The 20,644-nt window shown below is 39.9% G+C and overlaps 1 protein-coding gene across 1 annotated transcript in view; it reads left to right on the top strand.

Annotated features, from left to right (window-relative positions):
* Tenm4 (teneurin transmembrane protein 4) overlaps window positions 1–20,644 on the top strand; it is a 1,520,543-nt gene that overhangs the window by 541,273 nt on the left and 958,626 nt on the right. Inside the window, exon 3 of the mRNA XM_076938042.1 lies at window positions 8,261–8,323. The gene's annotated coding sequence lies outside the window, so the exon portion shown is untranslated. The remainder of the gene's footprint in view (window positions 1–8,260; window positions 8,324–20,644) is intronic.

Here is a 20,644-nt window from a genome sequence, read left to right on the forward strand (position 1 = left end):
GTCGCTGACCTTGGATGCTGACAAGCTAAAAAATAAAAATATTCCCCAGGCTACATGTGGTATCTGGCTAATAGCACCATAGCCAAAGACCAATCCTGGCCCAACATGCACAAGTAACAGTAGTGCATTAGCACAAATGCCTCGACCAAATCTTTTGTAAATTGCTTAATGTAGATCCAGCCTTGTAGGGAACGATCTAAGCCATATACAAAGCATCCCTGGGACCTCGGATGCTGCATTTGTAAAACAGAAATGGACTTAAAATTCCTGTGACATAACATAGTTTTTAGATTTTTTTAGATTTGTTATATTATTATATGTGTACAGGTGTTTTCTTGCATCCTGTGTGTGTGTATGTGTGTGTGTGTCTATGTGTGTCTGTGTGTGCACATGCCATATGCATGCCTGGTTCTTAAGGAGGTCAGAAGAGGGCATCAGATCCCTTTGCAAATGGAGTTACATAGTAACTAGGCACCACGTGAATGCCGGCAATCAAATCCAGAGCCATGTATTTGTATTTATTATTCTATTCATTTGGAATTTCTTTCTTCTTTTAGCTGACCACCTGATATTCATCTAGATTCTCATCCTGATGCTAAAACTTAACCTTCTGTACTCTTGAATTCTCTAAGACTAGACTTCCTCTTCCTAACAACCTGACTTTCCCCAGTCAGCAAAGGTACATGGATAGAGTGGCAAATGTATGTGAAGAAATGAATCTCACTCTGTCGAGAAGTTAGTAGCAAGGGTGAATCCCAGAACCCAGATCACTGATCCATCTTCCCCATGCATAACAAAGTCAGGCTTGTCTGCATGTGAAGTGTGTGTTCCTCCGCAATCACAAACAGATATATGGGGAACTGGAGGGAGTCTGCCCTGAGCACTTGCCGGTTTGTGGAAGTTTCCTTCCTAGGTGCATTCATATTCAGCATTGGTGACTACCCTGGACCCCTGCAACGCATTCCTTATCCATTCTGCTCCAGTTCACAACTGTGTCTTCTGTGTGAGCTTAGCTTCATGGGAAGATTTTCTACTCTTAGCTGATAGGGATAATAGATGCTGGACTGCCTGTGTTATTGCCTCAATAAGGGCTAAGAATTCCCAGAAGTAGGCATCTTCCACAGTGTCTACAGTAGAAAGGACCCAAAGGCTGTTCAGTCTGCCTTCTTATTTTATAGATGTTTGTTTCTTTTTTCTTCCATCTTTCCTTCCTGTTTACTTCTCCTATTCCTTGCTTTCCTTCCTCATTTCTTTCTTCATTTATTTTTCTCCCTTCTTGCAGCACCTATGGGGGTTCAGGCAGTATACTCAAAATAGAGAGCTTAATCTTGGAGAAGCAAGCTAGACACAGAACACTCTTCTTACAACATTTACATCAGCCCGGGCCTCAGACAGTCACAAACTGGGCCAAGACCTCTTTGTCTCTTTTCTCATTATTTCAGCCATTTTAAGACATGTGGACTGGGAATACAAATTCCTTGGCTCATGTTCATGTAAAACCGTCATAGCCTACCTACTGTCTTGTTTCCTTGTCTAGTGGCAGTTATATTTAAGGGCTAAATTTAGTAGTAAGTCTGAAGTCAATGAAATCACATTCCCATCTTACACACTTGACTGTCCTCATGTAAGACTTCATCTTACTCGTGTTTGGCAGTCTCAGAACCTCCTGGATTGGGATTTGAGCATGAACTTGAGGACTAACAGCTGAGCCATGCTTGAAGTCCCACACTACTTGATTGTTTGGAACTGGACCCAGGAAAAGTAGATTAGAAAATGGGCTGGATGAGTATTTCTTCAGCTCCTGCCTTGTTTAAAGCACTTGTTCTCATCTAAACCACAGGTAACTAGTGCTTCCTCCAAGTGCCTTTTGGAGTAGCAAAGTGCAGAACAACATCTCCAACGCCCCCACAAAAAAAAGGACAGACTTCAGACTTCATGCCAATCCCTGTGATACTTGCAAATCTCATTCTTTGACTTCTGTGAGTCCTCAGCATCCCAACTTAAGTAGGATCTGTCAAGGTTTGGTGACTTTCTGAGCATCAAATAGGAAAGATTTGGCTGATATGGTTTGTGATCGAGTTCCGCGTTATCTCAACTCCTGACATTCTGAATTATTTTACCCAACTGTGGGAGGCAGGGACAAGAATCCTAACTTTTTACAAGATCATTTTAATGAGGCAGAGCTGATTTTTATGTTCAAATTTTATTCTTCCTGTTACAACCAATCAATCTCATTACTTTACATACAAAACCAGTGCTTGGTCCTCTTATCATACACCTAAGATTTGCTTCTAGTTTCCTTGTGATTTCTGCCTCCCAGGCTTTCTATCTTTCTCTCTGATTAGGAAGGCCCTTTCTGCTAACTCTCAAATTCTGACAGGGCTGCATTTTGATTATCTTTCATTTTCAGTTTTCTTTTAACTTTCATCAAGCCTGGGCGAATAACTCCCCCTTCATCTTGTAACCACTGCCTGGCAGAATTTCACACAGCCTCCCTAGCTGCCCTCACTGTGAGATCACCACACCCATCCCTCCTCTCCCACCTTAACACCCCAGTGAATTAGTCCAGACATGTGACATTAATTTTCAGAATCTACCTGAGAGCTGAGGTAAAAGAGAAGGGGGTTATTTCTGAAAGGGAAAAAAGGTCTCATAGAAAACAAGGTCATAGATGCAGCTCATCCTACAAAGGCTTCCTGGACTCCCCTTACTTATGACCCTCTCTAGATGAAAACTTACTTCTGGAAAGAATCTTATTTTTTAGTATGTGTTTTTCTGGTCCACACAGAAAGTAAAAGATGGTCACTTCCAATTTCCCAATAAACATATCACTACCTATCAAAATAGATTCCTTTGATTTAACTTTGAAATCTCCAAAAATCATTCTAGTGCCATAAACCCCATAATCTCAGCTACTCAGGGCACAGAGACAAGAGGATTGCAATTCAGGGCCTCCCTAGGCTACACGGCCAATTCACAGCCAGACTGGGTAGCAGAGACAGACCCTGCCTCAAAATAACTATATATATAGTTATTTTTATAGTACATATATATGTACTATAATATATATAACTATATATACATATATATAGTTAGTTAGTTATATAGTAATATATATCATATCTCTTTATACAAATAGTGGTGTATACATAGTGATATATATCACATATATATAGTGATATAGACGTGTATATATATATATATATACATATATGTATATATATCACTTTATCATATATATATGGGATAAAGATGTAGCTCAGTGGTAGTTTGCCTGGGATCTGAGTTTAATCTCTGGAACTGCAAGGAAGGAGAGAAGGAAGGGAAAGGCAAAGGAAAGACAGATCATTATAAACTGACTAGACTGAATTAACTGCTACATCCTCCTTATTAAGTTGTCCATTTCCTGGGAAATGTGCTGACAAGGTGAAGGGAGAAGCCAGAGCCAGAGATCTGCAAACCATAGTGAGAGTTGTCAGTAATTACAAGGGAACTTGGCAGGTAAGCGCTATGAAGAGGGACACATCTATCTGTCCACTGTGGTCTTAGTGCCAATGTGGTGAGGGCTGGCACTTGGTGGAAATAAAAAGATGATTTATTAAATCATGCCTAAACTCAAGGGAAAGATGCCATTCATCATACTCTCTAGCAATGAAGATGGAGGCATAGCTATGAGAGAGAAATATCCTAGGTTCACACACGGGAGAGATACCAACTCACAGTCTCTGCCAAGCTGGCTTGGAGCCCCTGTCTTGCCTCCAGTGAGTGCTGGGTAAACATTTTTAGTATCTAGGATTTTGAAAGTGACATTTGTTCTTAGAAGAGTCTTTTTAAAGGCTGTTCTGAAAAAAAATTGTACAGAATCCAAGAAACTATGTGCATTAAAAAATATATATGCTTATAGTGGAAATTCTATTTTATATAACCAAGCTGAGAACAGTGGGTAACACTATGAACTGTAAGTAATTAAAGACTATTCTCTATGTAAATATTCATATTCAGAGTACTGCTGCCCTTCTGAGTTCTTTCAGTAGCAATCTATGCCACTCAAATACTAGTATATATGTTTTATATATACATATACACATATACATTATACTTGTATAGATATTTGGTTATATTTTAGAGTTGTACTTTGTTTTCTTTATGATTATTGCTACTTTCAATCAGTATCTATTTTCAAGGCACACACTTTGCTTAGCTGACTTTTCTGTACTGTATTCAACAGAAGCAGACAAGTCGTTCTCTGGAGAAGGCTACATGGATAAAAACAGCCTTTAATTTGAAAGCTGGTGGATGAGTTCTCTTGTTAAGTTCTTATGTGTTCTTGCTTAGGTGACTTTACTTAAAATGGGAAATTGGATTCAGTGATCCCTAAAATCTGCTTATACTCTATTATCTTACAATTTTTCAACCAAAAAGTATTTATCAGGGTGGAATAGTTTTTCTGGGAAGAAAATCTAAGAAACAGTTCTTAATAGGAAAAGAATTGTATAGAGGAAAAGTACAATTTTTTAGGGTGATGGTGAATTCTGAGAGGAGAATTATAGAAAAACCTAAATATTCAGCATCAAAAAAATAGCATTGTGAAATCATCTTTTCCAAAAAGGGTATCACTGGGTAGTCTAAAATTATAATGTCAAGAACTATGTGGAAACCTATGGCTTACATATTACTATGCATACTGTATACTACTGTATACATAAACAAAAGGCTGAAAGAAACAGCACAATGATAACAGCAATCATGTTAGGGTTAAGAGATCAGGCTAACCCTGACTCCCTTCCTTACTTCTAGAAACACTGAGTAGAGTCCATCTTAGTTCCTATTCCATTTCTGTGAAGAGACACTGAGACCAAGGCAACTCCTATAAAAGAAAGGGTTTAATTGGGGCTTCCTTACAAGTTTAGAGGGTTAGTCCATGATCATCATAGCAGGAAGGAATAGATGAAAGCTTTACATCTGATCAGAAAAAGAGGGAGAGAGAGAGAGAGAGAGAGAGAGAGAGAGAGAGAGAGAGAGAGAGAGAGACTGGATTTAAACTGCTCTCATGAAACCTCAAATCCCACACCTAGTGACATGCCTCCTCCAACAAGGAAACTCCTCCAACAAGGACACACCTCCTAATTCCCCCCAGTTTACCAACTGAGAACTAAGCATAGAAACATATGAGGCACTAGAGGACCATTCTCATTCAAACCACCAGTATCCTATACTGAAAACTGTTTCTGAAACAATGGAAACAGAAGATCAAACAAAGAAATAAAGAGAGAACACCAATGTCAGGCACTGTAATTTCTTCAAAAGGCATTAGCATTTAAATACACTGTGAGGTGAAAAGAAAAAAAAAAACCAAGACAACATACAATCACAATTTAGAACTGTCCCTTGTGGCCTAACATTGATAATGAAGAGTCATATGCACAGCATGACACCTGAGCCAGCCTGTGATCAGCCCTCATAGCTGTTGGTTCCATGTTTGTGGATTCAGTCCATCAGACATCAGAAGTTAAAAGAGAGCCGGGGAGGACTGTTGTCAGTGTAGTGCTCGGTTGGCATGCATGAAACCCTGAGTTTGATCCCCAGCACACACATAAAAAAGCTGTATGTGCTGGCACGAGCTTGAAAGACCAGGGCTATGGAGGCAAATAGGAGTAGCTGCCTGCAGCTCACTGACTTTCTATCCTAGATAAATCAGAGAGTCCCAGGTAAAAGTGAGAGGCACTGTCTCAAAATTCAAGGTAGAACAGCATTTAAGACTCAACGTTGATTTCTAGCTTGAACACATATGTATACACATGCCCACACATACCTGAACACAAGTACACACACAAGGAAAGCCTTTCAAAGAAACCGATGTGGTCATTTATGTGTGCTGTATAATTAACCTTGTGCTGGTTGCGTTTGTATGGAAGACATGCAGACTTTTCTCTTGTTCGCATTCCATGACCAGTTAAGTATACTAGTTACTTACATGCATTTGTGTTGTACTAAGTATTTTACAGGGTGAAACTGGGAATGTGGCTCCGTGATAAAGGAATTGCCCAGCATGAGTGGAACTCTGAGTCCTGAGGGGAACAAAATGTAGAGGCTCCCTAGAGGAAAGACTGAATGGTCACTCTAAGGACAATTACGTACTAGGTGCAATCTCTAGATGACAAGCCAACTTAGACCAAAAATTATAAAAATTTCTACAAAGAAACATACTTATATATCTGTCCTTGCTAGTTTTATGTCAACTTGATGCAGACAAGAATCATCTAAAAGGAGGGGACCTTAATAGAGAAAATGCCTCTATAATTAGTGATTGATGTCGGAGTACCCAGCTCATTGTAGGCAGTGCTATCACTGGGCTGGTCATCTCAGCTTCTATAAGAAAGCAGGCTGGACAGGCAATGATCAGCGAGCCAGTAAGCAGCACCTCTTCATGGCCTTTGCATTAGCTCCTTTCTCTAGGTTCCTGCCCTGTTTGAGTTCCTGTCCTGACTTCCTTTAGTAATGGACTAAAGGAAGTGTAAACCAAATGAACTCTTTTCTCCCCAACTTGCTTTGGGTTATGGTGCAGTAACAGAAGATGTTTCTGGTTGGAACAGAAACCATATCACTTGTAGAAAGAAACCTCTTCTGTTACAGCACAGGTGTAATATTTAAGCAAATGGGTTTGGTTGTATTTTTTATGCAACTTTATCAAAATAGATGATAGGCAAGGGTAAGCTCATGGGTTTCAAGTTACCAGTCTCTAGCCAACAAACCTTTCCTAAGCCGAATGTCCTAGAGTGCCTTCAAGCTTGGAAAGTCTTTTTAGAAAGATTTGAAGGGCTCACTCAAACTTATCTAAGAAAGGTTCTGGCTAGCTTTGATGGTCATAGGAACTGAGAGTCAAATTCAAGAAAGTTATCTAAAACTTTGCCTGAAAACTGCAAGTTTGGGTTTAGTGCTCTGAGCCGTCATGAGAACACCGAGGAATAAATAGTCTTGAAAGCTGGATGAGTTTAAAGATTCAGGACAAGTCATTTGTTCCATTGGAAGACAGAATCTGGGCACAAAGACGAGGGAAAATACTTGTAATGAATTTAGCTCAGGGCCTGGGAGGTACGTGTTTGATAAACCGTGAGTAAATTATTCTCTTGTTCTGACGTATGCTAATTCCCTCCGTCTGTACAGCTATACATCAGGCACTTACTGAGAACCTATTACTGTGTGTCAGAAGCTCTACAAGTGCTTGACAACACAACTCTGAGTAAGACATATAACACCCACCGACAAGATAGACATGACCATTTAATGAATTGTCATGGCCTAAGCTGCTACATGTTCAGGTAGAATTAGAAATCAGGGGTTCAAGACCTGGAAGGTAACACTGTAATGAACCCTGCATGTGGGTTTGTCTCCCAGAAAAGGCTGTCTCAAGCCTGTATAGGTCAATCTTTCCGGGGACTGTATGTATGTTTACACATTGGAACTATGATTTCAAAGCTGAAAAACCCCAAACTCAGTGTTTGTGGATGAGGGTAGTCGTGTAGTATTGTAGAGTTAGTATGACTGGGAAAGACGATGTCAGGAGGAGGCAAGGAGGCTGGACTCAGATCCTAAGGAGGATTAGAAAACCATGTTAAAGATTTTTACCTTCACCTTCAAAGTGGAAAATAACTTTGTAGGAACTATATTTTAAAAAGAGCAGCAAACAATTCACTTCGTGATCCATTAGTGGGGTTTAAATAGTATCCAAATTTTAGTTTTTATTCCTTCAGGTGCCTGAGAAGGCTGGAACAGCAGGCAGTTGAGAGTTGTCCAAAGTGGGTGCTGGGGTGAGAACTGAACTTGAGTCCTCTGACAGAGCAGTCAGGAATCTTAAACAGGAGCCATTTCTGAAACCCCATCAATGGGTTTTATTAAAAATCATGTTACTGTTTTGTTGTTGTTGTTGCTGCTGCTGCTGCTCCCACCGCCACCATCGTTGTTGTTGTTGTTGTTGTTGTTGTTGTTGTTGTTGTTGTTGTTGTTTTAGGGATAGACCTGGTCACAGTTTAAGGGCAAGTCTACACTCTCCAAAAAGGATAGCTGGAAAATAATCCTGTGGAGTTGTGGCTGAAGAAGTAGAGGGCAGGGCTGCTAACCTACACTCTGCTGCCGCCCAGCCTGCCCTACATCGGTCTTGCTATATAGTTCTACTGCAAAGTGCTAGAATACGGTTCTTTCTCACGAACACATCTGCTTTCTCTAGAAGCCATAATGGGTTTTTTCTTCTTTTCCTCTACAGAGCGTGCTTTGATTGAGGTTGGCTTTCTCGTGCGCCCATCTACCCAGAGAACTACGGATACTGGTGAGCAGTACCACTCTTTCCTCCAGTTGCTCATCTTTGACTGGAAACCAACTTAAGGAGAGAGTTTGACTTGGTTAATTTTCTTCATTCTGGGATCATCTTGAAATTATGGTTCCTAAACATAACATCCAAGTCTTCTGGGTTCTGTTGGTACCTGTAGCTCCTAGATTGCTCTAGGCACACAGGTTCAGGTACATACCATCCAAAGACAAAATGATAACTAACTGAGTTTCCAGCTCTTGGTTGACTTTCATCAACCAAGTCTTTAATCACATCCCATCTGGGCAGCAACGTGGTCAGGCAACCTCTGCATTGGAGGCAAAAGCTCTCACTCAGCACCGTGTCAGCCTTTTTGATGTAGTTGATGCCTGAGTTTGAAGCTAGATTGCTGTAATTGGCCAAGGCTTAGGTATTTTGTTATAAAAGTAAACTCCTCTCAGGTTTTCACTTAATTTCAGTCTTAAGCCTTTTGTTATGTAAGGACTCAATGCTGAGGCTGCCTCAGACCAAGTTCAGGCTAACAGAAGCACGCCTTTACAGTATCACAAGCACCCCAAGCAGCAGCTGCGTGCTAAAGAGTTGTGTAAATCCTGTAGATGTGAAGAGCAGATGAAATTGAGATCCTCAGAGAACATTTGTGTTAAGTAGAATCGTGTTACAACGGAGCAAATGTATTTGAAAAATAATCATCTTTAAATGTTTAAATGCTGGTGACCAAGTTTGCCCCAGATTGAAAACAATCAAAAGTTGGGCACCAAAATAAGGTACCTGAGAACATTTCAAGCTGTGATAAAAGCTGATTGTCATGGAAGACTGGACTCTGTTTACAACTATGTTATCTGTTCTGGTTTCTGGCTCGTCCTTGCTAGTGGGCAATGGGGACAGCTATGATGTCTACAGAAAAGGCTTACAGACTTCTGTTTACTGGGAAGGCTACTACCTAGAGGCGTGTGATAAGAAAGCAGGTCTTTTGTTTCTGGAAAGAAAATAGTTCATTCTGGAGACAGCATAGTTTCAAGGCTTTAGTAGAAAATATTTCTCCCTATGCAAGTATAGACTGGGAATAATGAATGTACTTAAACACATACAGTGAACGTAACTTTTTTTTTTCATTTTCCATTCCCACACATTTTTGCCTGTACTACTAGCAATAATTTGGGAAGAAAGAAGCAGATTTGAAAAGTATAATTCATTTTACAGTAATTGGTTTCCTTTTGTAGTTTTTCTTCTCCTGCACATTAACACCTTTGTTAGTGGTTCAGTGCCTCTTTACGCAGCCCTGGAGCAACAATTTTTGAATTTTCTGGGGCAGCCATGATTTCCATCCTGTTGTTCCCATTGTTAGGTTCAGAGTCACAAACCTCTGCTCTAATTCTCTGTTCAGAACAAAGTCTCGTCTGCGCATTCGCCTGACCTCTCTACATTTTTCTCCATCCCTTCCCGAATTCCCATCAGCCTGTACCACAAATGCCTTACTATTCTTGCTTTAGATTCTAAACCAATTCCATTTCTATTCTTCCTACGCAAGCACAGTGTAATCACTTTTGGATTGCAGGCGCATTGCTGAAAATGTTGGAATACTCAAGATCTTTCCATTTTTTAATGCCATACAAAAACTAACTCAGAATTTCAATTACATTTGAAAAACATATTGAACGCATCTGAAAACCCCCAAATGCCATCTGAAATGAGCTACAAGGGACACTTCCACTCCGGTTGTGTTTCTCAGAGCACCTGCAGGAGATTATTTGCATCTTTACCATATTGTTTAACCCAGCTCAATTACCAAAATTAATACTGAACAGAGCAGTGAGTGTTTTTTGTAGAGTTATGGATGTAATAGGGAAATAGCATATTAACCTCCCCTACAATCAAGCTTTGCCTTTATGGAAAACAGGCTAGAGGGATTTGTCTTTTATTTCAACACAACCATGTCTGTAGAGTAAATACTGTATAAGACAATAGTAGGATAAGTTTAGTCACAAATGATCCCGCCCCTTTCCCCCCCAAGACAGGGTTTCTCTATGTAGCCTTCACTGTCATGGAACTTGCTGTTGTAAACAAGGCTGGCCTCGAACTCAGAGAGCCACTTGATTCTCCTTTTATGTGTCTTCTTGTGGGATCAGTTAAGTGGTATGGTAGGTAGTAACTTTTCAATGTGGGACTCCTAAAAGCTAAAAACACTCATCTTAAAAAAATGGATAGGTGAGGCATTTATCTTATTTTGAACCTAAATTCTCCCAATTTATTATTAAAGAAAATATTTGTCCTTATCTGTCATTTGCTCTTAATGTTAAATATTCTAATAGCTGCCTGGTAATTTATACTTTATTAACTTTTTATTTACTTTACTGATGTGGCATGAACCTTATAAAATTATATATTCCACAGAGCAGTTTCTCTCATAGGTATGTGTGCGTGTATGTGTGTGTTGTGTGTGTGTGTGTGTGTGTGTGTGTGTGTGTGTGTGTGTGTGTGTGAAGATTTATGTGTATGTTATTAGTTCTGGGATTGAACCAGTAGTATATGTCTTGAGATGTGTAACAATATCAAGGTTTATGAGCGCTTCTCTTTAAAACTAGGACTGGTGGTTTGGGTCACTTTAAATAGCTGATTTCTTTGTTCAGTCCTAGAAATGATAGGTCTTTGGTTTTTACTTTTACCCATCAAGGTAAGCACCCTGAACTAAGTAAGCACTTTACAATGGAGTCTCAAAGAGCCAAGATTAAGCTGGCCGTGGATCTAGAAAGTAACACATTCTTCCTTAACATGAACTGTCAATACCTCTATTGGGAGTTAATAGACTGGAAAAAGGAGAGAAGTATGTACAAATAGCTATAAAATATAGTCTAATTTCTCTACCCATATTCATGGTGTATTTTAAGTACCCTAACAACATTTTAGACTAATTTTGTTTAACATTTAGAAGCCTTAAATTCCCTCTTGACTATTAGTGATGATACGCTATACCAAGGGGTGAACCTAGTCTTCATTTCTTCCCCTTCGATATCTTGACAACTAACAATGTGCATTCAAGGCAAAGAAAAGAAAACCTCACATGCTCTACATTAACCTCCTGGTTAAAGTCACAGCTCAATTCTGTGTTTTCTTCTCTAAACTGTTGATTACTATCGGTCAGTTTCTGATAAACATCAGATTTAGTTTGTGACAGATAGACCACGGGTACCAAAGTTTTTACTGTTGGCACATGGTCTGTTGACATCTGTCCCTGGTGGGTTTGAAAGTTTCACAAACCACCCAGTAATATCTGGTGGTTCCCAATGCATTTAATCGCAGTATTTAGAAGGTGTATACTATCTTCCACATAAATTAGCTTCTTATTATTGTGTGGTACACAGTACAGCTTTTCTGAGGACATCCTGAGCCATAATTATATCTAAATTCAGTGTAAACTTCAACTGCATAAGCACTGCAGGAACAAATATCTCATGTTGCTGTCAGTCTCACCAGATCTACATCTCCTCTTTTGCCAAAGTTCATATACATTCAGGTACCAACAGTTCTGTCATAACCTACTCCTCTTCCTAGGAGCTGCAATGGCTTGTGGTTTTGTTTTGTTTTGTTTTTTAATGGTTTGTGGTTTTTGTTTGTTTGTCTGTTGTTTTGTCCCTAACATCCCTTCTAATACATACCCTCACATTTCAGAATAGTTTAAATATGAAAAGGCATTGTGCTTAGAGTTAAGGAAATAGAGCAATTAACATTTTAAAAGACAAATATCATCTGCATAAAAGACTTAATCTGTGCACTTCCTCCCCAGTGTCTGCTCAGACAGACTGGTGCCTGCAGGGCTCTCCTGGTTTTTGTTCTCATCCTTATCGTTCTTTTCTTTCCTTCTGTCTTATTCTCTTGAAGAAGCACATGGGTCTGGTTGTCTTTCTTTCTTGGACTATCTGTTTATTGTTCTCTCTGGGAGGACACAAACTCATGACACATAATTTTTATGTCAAACTATACTGTGACCAAGATAGGAGTGCCTGTTTGTTATTAACATACAGTTACAGTGATGTCATATACCCATTCCAGGATAAAGAAAGCATGTCTATTGTCCATAGGTAATTAGGAATACAGTTCTGTTCAGCTGTCACAATTGTTCATTCTGGTTAGTTCAACAACCCAGTGGGATGAGGAGAATATTCTAAGAGAATCATAAAATGCCTCCAGAAAGTGCTTGTAATATTCTTGTGGCCATCAAGAAAGGCAGCTGAAAACCAGGGATTTATCACTTTCTTCAGTCAGAAAGAAGAAAAATGGGGTGGGGAAGAGAGATACGGAATACAAGTCACCTAAGGAAATTGAGAAGGTGGCTTGGGGGATCTTGGTTAAGAAGGTGACAAGGCTGTTTGCAGAAAGACCTGGGGACTAGAAGAAAGCAGTATAGTCATAAGATGCTAGGTCCCAACCTAAGTTTCTGAACCCAATGCAGGAAGTGCAAGTTGTGTACCACATGCTATGGCCAATATTCATCTCCTATAGGAACAGAAAGATAACTTCTATTAAAGAATATATGGTGTGTCCGAGAAGATAGAATAGAATGTAAAAGATTGTGCACATTGGTTTCAGCAATGGAATGCATGAAGAAATCAGTGTGTTGAGCAGATGTTTTAGCTGCTGTTCTATTCCTGTGATGAAACACTGTGAGCAAGGAAATTATAAAAGGAAGCATTTCACTGAGGCCTTGCTAAAGTTTCAGAGGGTTAGTCCATAAACGTGGTAGCGTGGAGTACGGTGGCAGGCCAACATGCATAACTCTTATAGTTGATATGGGCTTTTGAAACCTCAAAGCTCACTCCCAGTGACACATCTTCTCCAACAAGGCCACACCTCCCACCTCCTAATCTTTCCCAAATAGTTCCACTAACTGGGAACCAACACTCAAATATATGAGTCTAGGGCACCATTCTCATTCAAACCACCACAGTGGGGATTGAAGTTGTGTGGAAAATAACAAGAGGTCTCATTTCAAAGACAGCATACAAAGTTACAACAAGCAAAGCCATTTTGTTGTATTTTGTTAATTCTACTCTTTAGGCTTTCCCACCTTCCGTGTTGTGAAAGTAACTTTGAGATATCATTGCTAGATGTCTAAAACATTTATACTCCCACTGACACAGCATACAAGACTTCCAATTTTTCCACATCTTCCCAATACTTGCTAGTAGTAACATGTTATTCATTATTTAATTTCTGAGTATATAAAAGTTTCCAAAGTAGGGCTTCAGAGAGGAATCTATACACCTGTGCTCACAGCAACGTTTTTCCATATTAGTTAAAATTGGAGTTAACACATGCATCCAACAGTAGGTGCGTGAATACACAAAGTGAGATGCTTCATACAACAGGAAACTTTTCTGCTTTAAAATAAAATATTCTAGCATACACTAGAACATGGATGAAGATTTTTAACATGATATAATGAGTGAAATATGTCACTCACAGAAAGACAAATACTATATGATTTCCCTTAAATGAGTCAATTCGAATGTCAAAATCATAGAAACAAAAGTAAAATAATTCTTGGCAGAGGATGGAGGATGAAGGAAAGTGAGAAGCGGTGATTTAATGGAAACGATTCTATTTTTATAAGATGGAAAAACACAAAGATAAATGGTAGAGATAGGTGTATTGTGTATAAATACATGCAAGACGGTTGAAGCAAACTTAAGAGTGATAAATAGTAAGGATTATGTTCTAGGTATTTTACAACCACAACAAAACTAAAACACAGTCTCCCATTAGGTTTACTTGATCCCTTTTTTAAAACTTAAAATAACTGTGTAAATGACCTGCTGTCACTCTCTGACTGTACTTTGTCTGCTTCTTGTTTTTATTCTGAAAAGAACACGCTTATAGTAAGTTTTGAAATAAAGCAGTATTAATTCCTCAGGTTTACTCATTCAAGATTTCTTCAGCTCATGAGGTATGTGGGAAGCCCCAGGTTAAATCCCCAGTACTGATTTGGTACATACTAGCTAAGTTTCAAAATTCACATCTTTAATCCTAGTACTCAGGAGGCTGAGGCAAGAGGATTCTGTATTCCGGTGCAGCCTGGGTTACATACTTAAAATCTATCTTAAAAACGAAACAAAACTTGAACAAAAGGATTTATTGAGATTTCTTTGCACTTCCACATAACTTTTAGAATATCTTGTCCATTTCTACTAACAATAATCTGTTGCTATTGTTTTAAATCTATAAATCGATTTTGAAATGAATTGATTCTTTAAGAAGTTCAACATAGCACATGCTTCCATTTATTTAAACATGCTTTAGTTTCTCTGAACAATATTTTAGAGGGTTTTTTTTTTTTTTTTTTAGAATTTTCACTATAGAAGTATTTCACATTTTGTTGCATTTATTTTGTAGTGTGTCTATGGCCCTGTTGTAAATGGCATCTTCTATATGTTTACTGGTAAAATACACAACAGTGAGTGATTCTTTGCAAACTGCATTGTACTGCTCTATTTTTATCTAAATTTCCTTATTAGCTATAAAATGTGTGTTGTGCTTTCCTTTTGGATTTCTTTACGCAAATAATGACATTAACTGAAAATAAAAACTTTTTAGCACTTTCTCATTTTCTTCTCCTTGCTTGTTTCTTGTCTCATTTGTCGTCTCTGAAGTCAAGTGTTCAATCTCTCTTTTTTATTTTATAGGAATTGTCATCCACTATTACGTTTAGGAGAAGTTATCTTTATCATGAATGAAAAATAATTTTTTGAAAATTTCTTTTTCAATCATATGATTTTCTTCCATATTATGTTAATATGACATTAATTAATTTTTGAACAGTGAAGCCACCTCGTATAACAGCAGTCAAATCTTCTGGGTCACGGTGTAGTATTCCCTTTTACAGTCTTACAATTTACTAATCTTTCATTAAGAACTTATATTGTATGTAAATTCACAAGGAAGATTATTCTAATTTTTACCCATTCTTTGTCATGTTGTTATTATGATCTCACTTCCTAAAGCAAATTAAGAAGTCTTATTCTTTTAGGTTTTCTGAAATTATTTATACAAGTTTAGAATAATCTCTTCAGTTAATGTCTGATAGGCTTTGACTTGTTTTTCCTTTGGTGGAAGCTAAGATTCATAAGTGAAATCTTGTAGTTCTGGAGCACTTTTTGTAGGTTTGATAATGAACAATCAGTTTGATATAAATCACAGCATATAGTTAGGTACATTCATATTTCATGATCAATCTTTATACTACCATTTGTATTCTGTGTATATGATATGCGTGCATTAATGTGTGTGAGTGCATATGTGCACACACACAGAAGTCAACGGACAACCTTGGGTGTTACTCTTTACCTTTCACTTAATTTGTGGCAGGGTCTCTGTTTTTCAACTCTGGTCATTCCAGGTCAGCTGGACTGCAAGGTTCCAGGGATTATCCCCTGTGCCTCAGTTCTCCCATAAGAGTTCCAGAATTCTAGGTGCATACTATAATGCCCAGTTATCAGAAGGTTCTAAGATTTAAACTCAAGCTCTTGTGTTGATGTGGCCAACACTTCACCTACCAGATCATCATACCAGTGCCATTTATTTCTAATTACTTCTTTTAAAAATGTGTGTCTGTGTGTGTATATGAAAATCAGAGGACAACTTGTGGGAGTTCTTTTCTCCTTCCACCATGTGGGTCCCAAAGATGGAATGCAGGCCATCAGGCTTAGTAACAAGCCACTTTGCTAACTAAGCCATCTCACAGAACCCTCGTTTTCAGAATTCTTGAGCCTACACAGTTGTTCTTTTCTATGTTCAGAAATCCCAGCCATTATAAATTTAAGTTTTAGCCTTTCCCTTTTCCTTCCTTCTCCACATTCAGAAGTAGACCATGTGTGATCCTCCCATGTGGGTTCCTTGAGTCTCCTGTCATTGAGGCAGAATTTCCTTCTCTATGATTTTCATGACTGAAGCATTGCCAGATAGGAAATCAGAAGAGTGTGCTGGAGGCTGCATCCTGTGCAGTGTTTCATGTTATAGACTTAAGCAGAATCGCCTGTCCCCAAGAAATCTGCTTCTATTCTTGAGGCTTCAGTTGGTTGACTGAAGCCCACTGACATGATCAGGGCTAATGTCTATCTATTCTAAATGTTGCCTATACCTACAAAATCCCTCCTCAACATTGCCTACCTTAGTGCATAACCAAATAACTGCATAGCGTAAATTACCCAAGAGGGCTCATAAAATTAACCTTCACCCATGCTTAGACCCATTCTGCAAGCTTTCACACTATCAGTAGGCTTGTGGTCGCCAGGCGCTAAGAGAGAGCTATGTTCACTGTGACACCAGACAGACTCGGGTAAACCAAACCCTAAGGCAGTGTTTATAAGCACAGTTTAGCCTCAGCTCTTTTCTTCCTCCCTTTTCACTGGCTGTGGTTGCCTTGAACTCTGTCATTTAGTTCTTTAAATTTGGTTTTGTTTTCACATTTGGCCCACAGTTTGAACTTGTTAACACATAGAACTGTAGAGTTATCTTAGCCAGTGCTGAAAGCACAAACTTCATGTTCTAAGTAGCAAGTGAGAGCATGCACGCAGGAGCATAGAGCATTGCTGGCATATAGTAGGGCCTCCGTGAATGGCACTTACTGTCACTATATAAGAACTAGTCAGCACAGTGGATGTTCTGCTTCATAACTAAAATGCTAGATGGCCCAGTACATTGTGGAAACAACAGGAACTAGCAGGTCTGGCAGGTACTCAAAGGTACAGACAAGGACAGCCCGGCCTCTTTCAGGAACTAAAGCCAGCTGTGGGAAACTGAGGCAACCACCCTTTTGTAAAGATGGAACTTTAAGTAAACAAAGATTGGTACTCAGCACCCTAGACATTCCAAGGTTGGGCTGTAGTCCCTCTAACCGGGCCAGCTTCCTGATTGCAGTCTGGTGCCCTGCGTACAGCAGGCACTGCTCACAGTAAATGAAAGTCTATGTAGCCAGGTGTGCTTGTGTGTCTGCTGAAGGATGTCTTCAAAAATACTTCAGCTGATAAACATTTACTCTGGAGAGAGACAGGTCTGCAGTAGGTCTTTTGCCAATGACAACATCTGTAAAGGCCTCAAGGGAGAAAAATAAGACCTCTCTACAGACCCCCCACTCGGTCATGTCAGTTAGAGGACATACCTCCCCTCTCTGCTGGCCTATGATGGAAAAGCTCCAAGACTGCGGGATGATTTGTGCGCCACCTCCAGAGGGTTCAGCCACATCTTGAAGCAGTTTCTGAGCATTTGGGGTTTGGCACTGCTAGTGCATGGGCTTTTCAAAACCCTCATTTCCTTTCATGTGTCATGTGAACGCCCCCCCCCCAAGATCATCTACAGCCTGTTGACTTTGCTTCTTCATTTTCGCCCATGTCATCAAAACCTTCACTTGAAGCATCACTTGAAGACACCAAACTCCAGCTGTCAACTCCTGGAGCAATGAGTCATCCTGTCTGGGTTATGTTCCCACACCCTGCACTGCCTCCTGACTTTTACGGAACTGCTCAAGATCTCAACTGTAGTGGCCTAGACATAAAGCCAGTGGCAGCCACTATTTTTCCAAAGGAATTTATTTTCTTTTAAAGTTTTTGTTTATTATAAGAGAAAACTCAGATAAATATAGATAAATCTGAAAAAAAAAAATCCCAGCAAGAGAGTCATTCCTTTCAAGATATTTTCTTTGCCAAGTGAGAGTTATGGAATAAAACACTATTGTGACTGCTCCTCTGTTTAATATGAATGAGTTCCAGGGTATTTATACAGTTAGAATGCTTATAGTTATCTCCTCAGACAGAAAAGTAATATGCATTCAACTATTGTTATACCTCACACTGGAGCAAACATGGCGCATGTGCACTGAGTTGGGAAAGCTCCTGTCCTCAGGGAACCTAATATACAACCTAGATTAGTAATTGTCTTAGTTAGGGCTTTACTGCTGTGAAGAGACACCATAACCAAGGCAAGCCTTATAAGGACAACAATTAATTGTGGTTGGCTTACAGGTTCAGAGGTTCAGTCTATTGTCCTCAAGGCAAGGGCATGCCAGCATCCAGGCAAGCATGATACAGTAGGAGCTGAGAGTTCTACAGCTTCATCTGAAGGTTGTTAGTGGAAAACTGACTTCTAGGCAGCTAGGAGGAGGGTCTTAAAGCCCACATTCACAGTGACACACCTACTCCAACAAGGCCACACCTACTCCAACAAGGTCACACCTTCTAATAGTGCCACTCCATGGGCTGAGCACATACAAACCATAACAGTGGTCCTCTACCTTCCTAATGCCATGACTCTTTAACACAGTTCTTCATGCTGTGGTGACCCCAGCCATAAAATCATCCCATTGCTACTTCATAACTTTAATTTTGCTACTGTTATGGAATCGTAATATAAATGTCTGATTTGTAGGATAGCTGATATCCACAGGTTGCGAACTGCTGCAGTAGAGACACTCCATCCACTACATGAGTGACAAGCTTCAAAAAAGAAGCTAATATGAAGGAAAGGCTGGCACCAGGCTGTCGGAGGGAAGTGTGTTGGAGGAGATGACATCTGAGCAAAGGTCTGGCTCGGAAGAGGATGTGGAGCGTATGAACACGTGTCTCCAGGCACACAAATGCAGCACTGTTTGCTCAGTGCTTTCCCTTGACCTCCTCAAGGTCAGCAAACATGTTGAGTTCAGTGTCACTCACAGAAAGAAAAGTTTCTAGAAAGAACAGAGCTAAACAGCCACGAAAGGGAAGAAAGAAGAGACATTGGCAAACTAATGGGGAAAATTAAGACATAAGAAAATGACGGACAGAGAAGGTGAGAGAGGATAGAGGGTGACGTCACTTGTGTTCAGTAATTGTGCCAATAACAGAATGGGCAGGCACTTAGCCTCAAAGATCTCCCAGCAGAAGTTACTGTTCACTGGCCACTGTGGTAGGTAATGTTGATTTCCAACATGATTGAATTGAGAAACATCTAGTTGATTAGTGAGACACATCTCTGGATCTGTGGGGGGTGGCACAGTTCTAGAGAGGATTAGCTGCGTGGGAGAAGAAATACTCTGAAGTATGTGGGTCTACCCTATGGGCTGGACACCCAGACTCAATAGAAAGGGGGAAAGGAAAATGATAGAGGAGTGCCAGAGTTCTCTCTCCGCTCCCTGGTGTGCCTAGAAGTGAGTAGGCAGCCTCCTGCCCCTACTGCCTTCACTGCTGTGATAGGCTATACTCTCTCACATTGTAAGCCACAGGAAATCCTTCCTAAATGGCTTTTTGTCACTTTTTTTTCTTTACCTTTTGGTCATAGTAATAAGAAAAGTAGTTAATTCAGCCAAGACTGGATTGTATAAAAATAAATAGGAGTTCTTCCAATAGCCTACCATTTACTGTGTACATAACGAAGTCTTTTCCCCCCTTAATATTGCCTTCTTGACTTCATAATTCTGCTGTCTTAGACACCAATGGCTAGCAAGCAGTAAGTAGTGTGTCGATTAATACAGCCTGCCTTGTACAGTGGTTACATGCATTTTCTCGGGTGACATGGTAAAAGCTCTGAGAGATGATCCATCTCTGTCTGTTCCATTAAAAGTAGAAGAATCATCCCTTGTATCTTCTACCCAGTGTTGTGCTAAGGACATGGAGGTTAGGAAGAGGGTTGTGTAGAGGCAGGAAAGCAAGTAAACAATGATCATTGTTGCAACTGGGACTCATCCACAAAGGTTGGGAGAGGAGAAGAGAAGGAAAGGGGGAAAGTGGGAGAGGGGAAAGGGAAGAACAAGAAAGGGAGAGACAGAGGAATATGAAAGGGAGAAGAGAGAGAAGGTGAGGGTGGGGAGGTAGGGGAGGAAGGAACTGAGCAGCAAAGAAGCAGAGATGGCCACGATCCCAGGGACAAAGCTTGCGTTTGAGTGTACCTCTAGCGTTACCACCAGTTGGCCTGCCTCCAGTCCTGGGGTCTACAACTGTGAAGTACTTTTCTCAGGGGCCAGGTTTTCTGTCATTCTAGACGTTTTGGGGAATGCAATCCAAAATCACTGGCATGGACCCCACATAACATCCATGGTGTTTATTTGGAAGCTGTCTCTGTTACCTGTGTCAAATCATTACACTGCTTTCTGAAGTCCAGAGAGGCCATTCTGGGGACTCATTTGTATCACAGAATTCACAGTGATTTTATCCTGGGTTTGAATGGTGCCTTTGAAGCTTCTTTGCTCTGTGATTGTCTGTAATAATTTAACTTCTCTGTATCTCCCTTCCCTCGGGCTGAGATCAGGATAGTGTCTCATCTTGTGCTGAGGATGAAGAAAGATAAGAATTGGAAAGTGTC

Source organism: Arvicanthis niloticus, chromosome 1 (genome assembly GCF_011762505.2).
Source record: "Arvicanthis niloticus isolate mArvNil1 chromosome 1, mArvNil1.pat.X, whole genome shotgun sequence".
NCBI lineage: Eukaryota > Metazoa > Chordata > Mammalia > Rodentia > Muridae > Arvicanthis > Arvicanthis niloticus.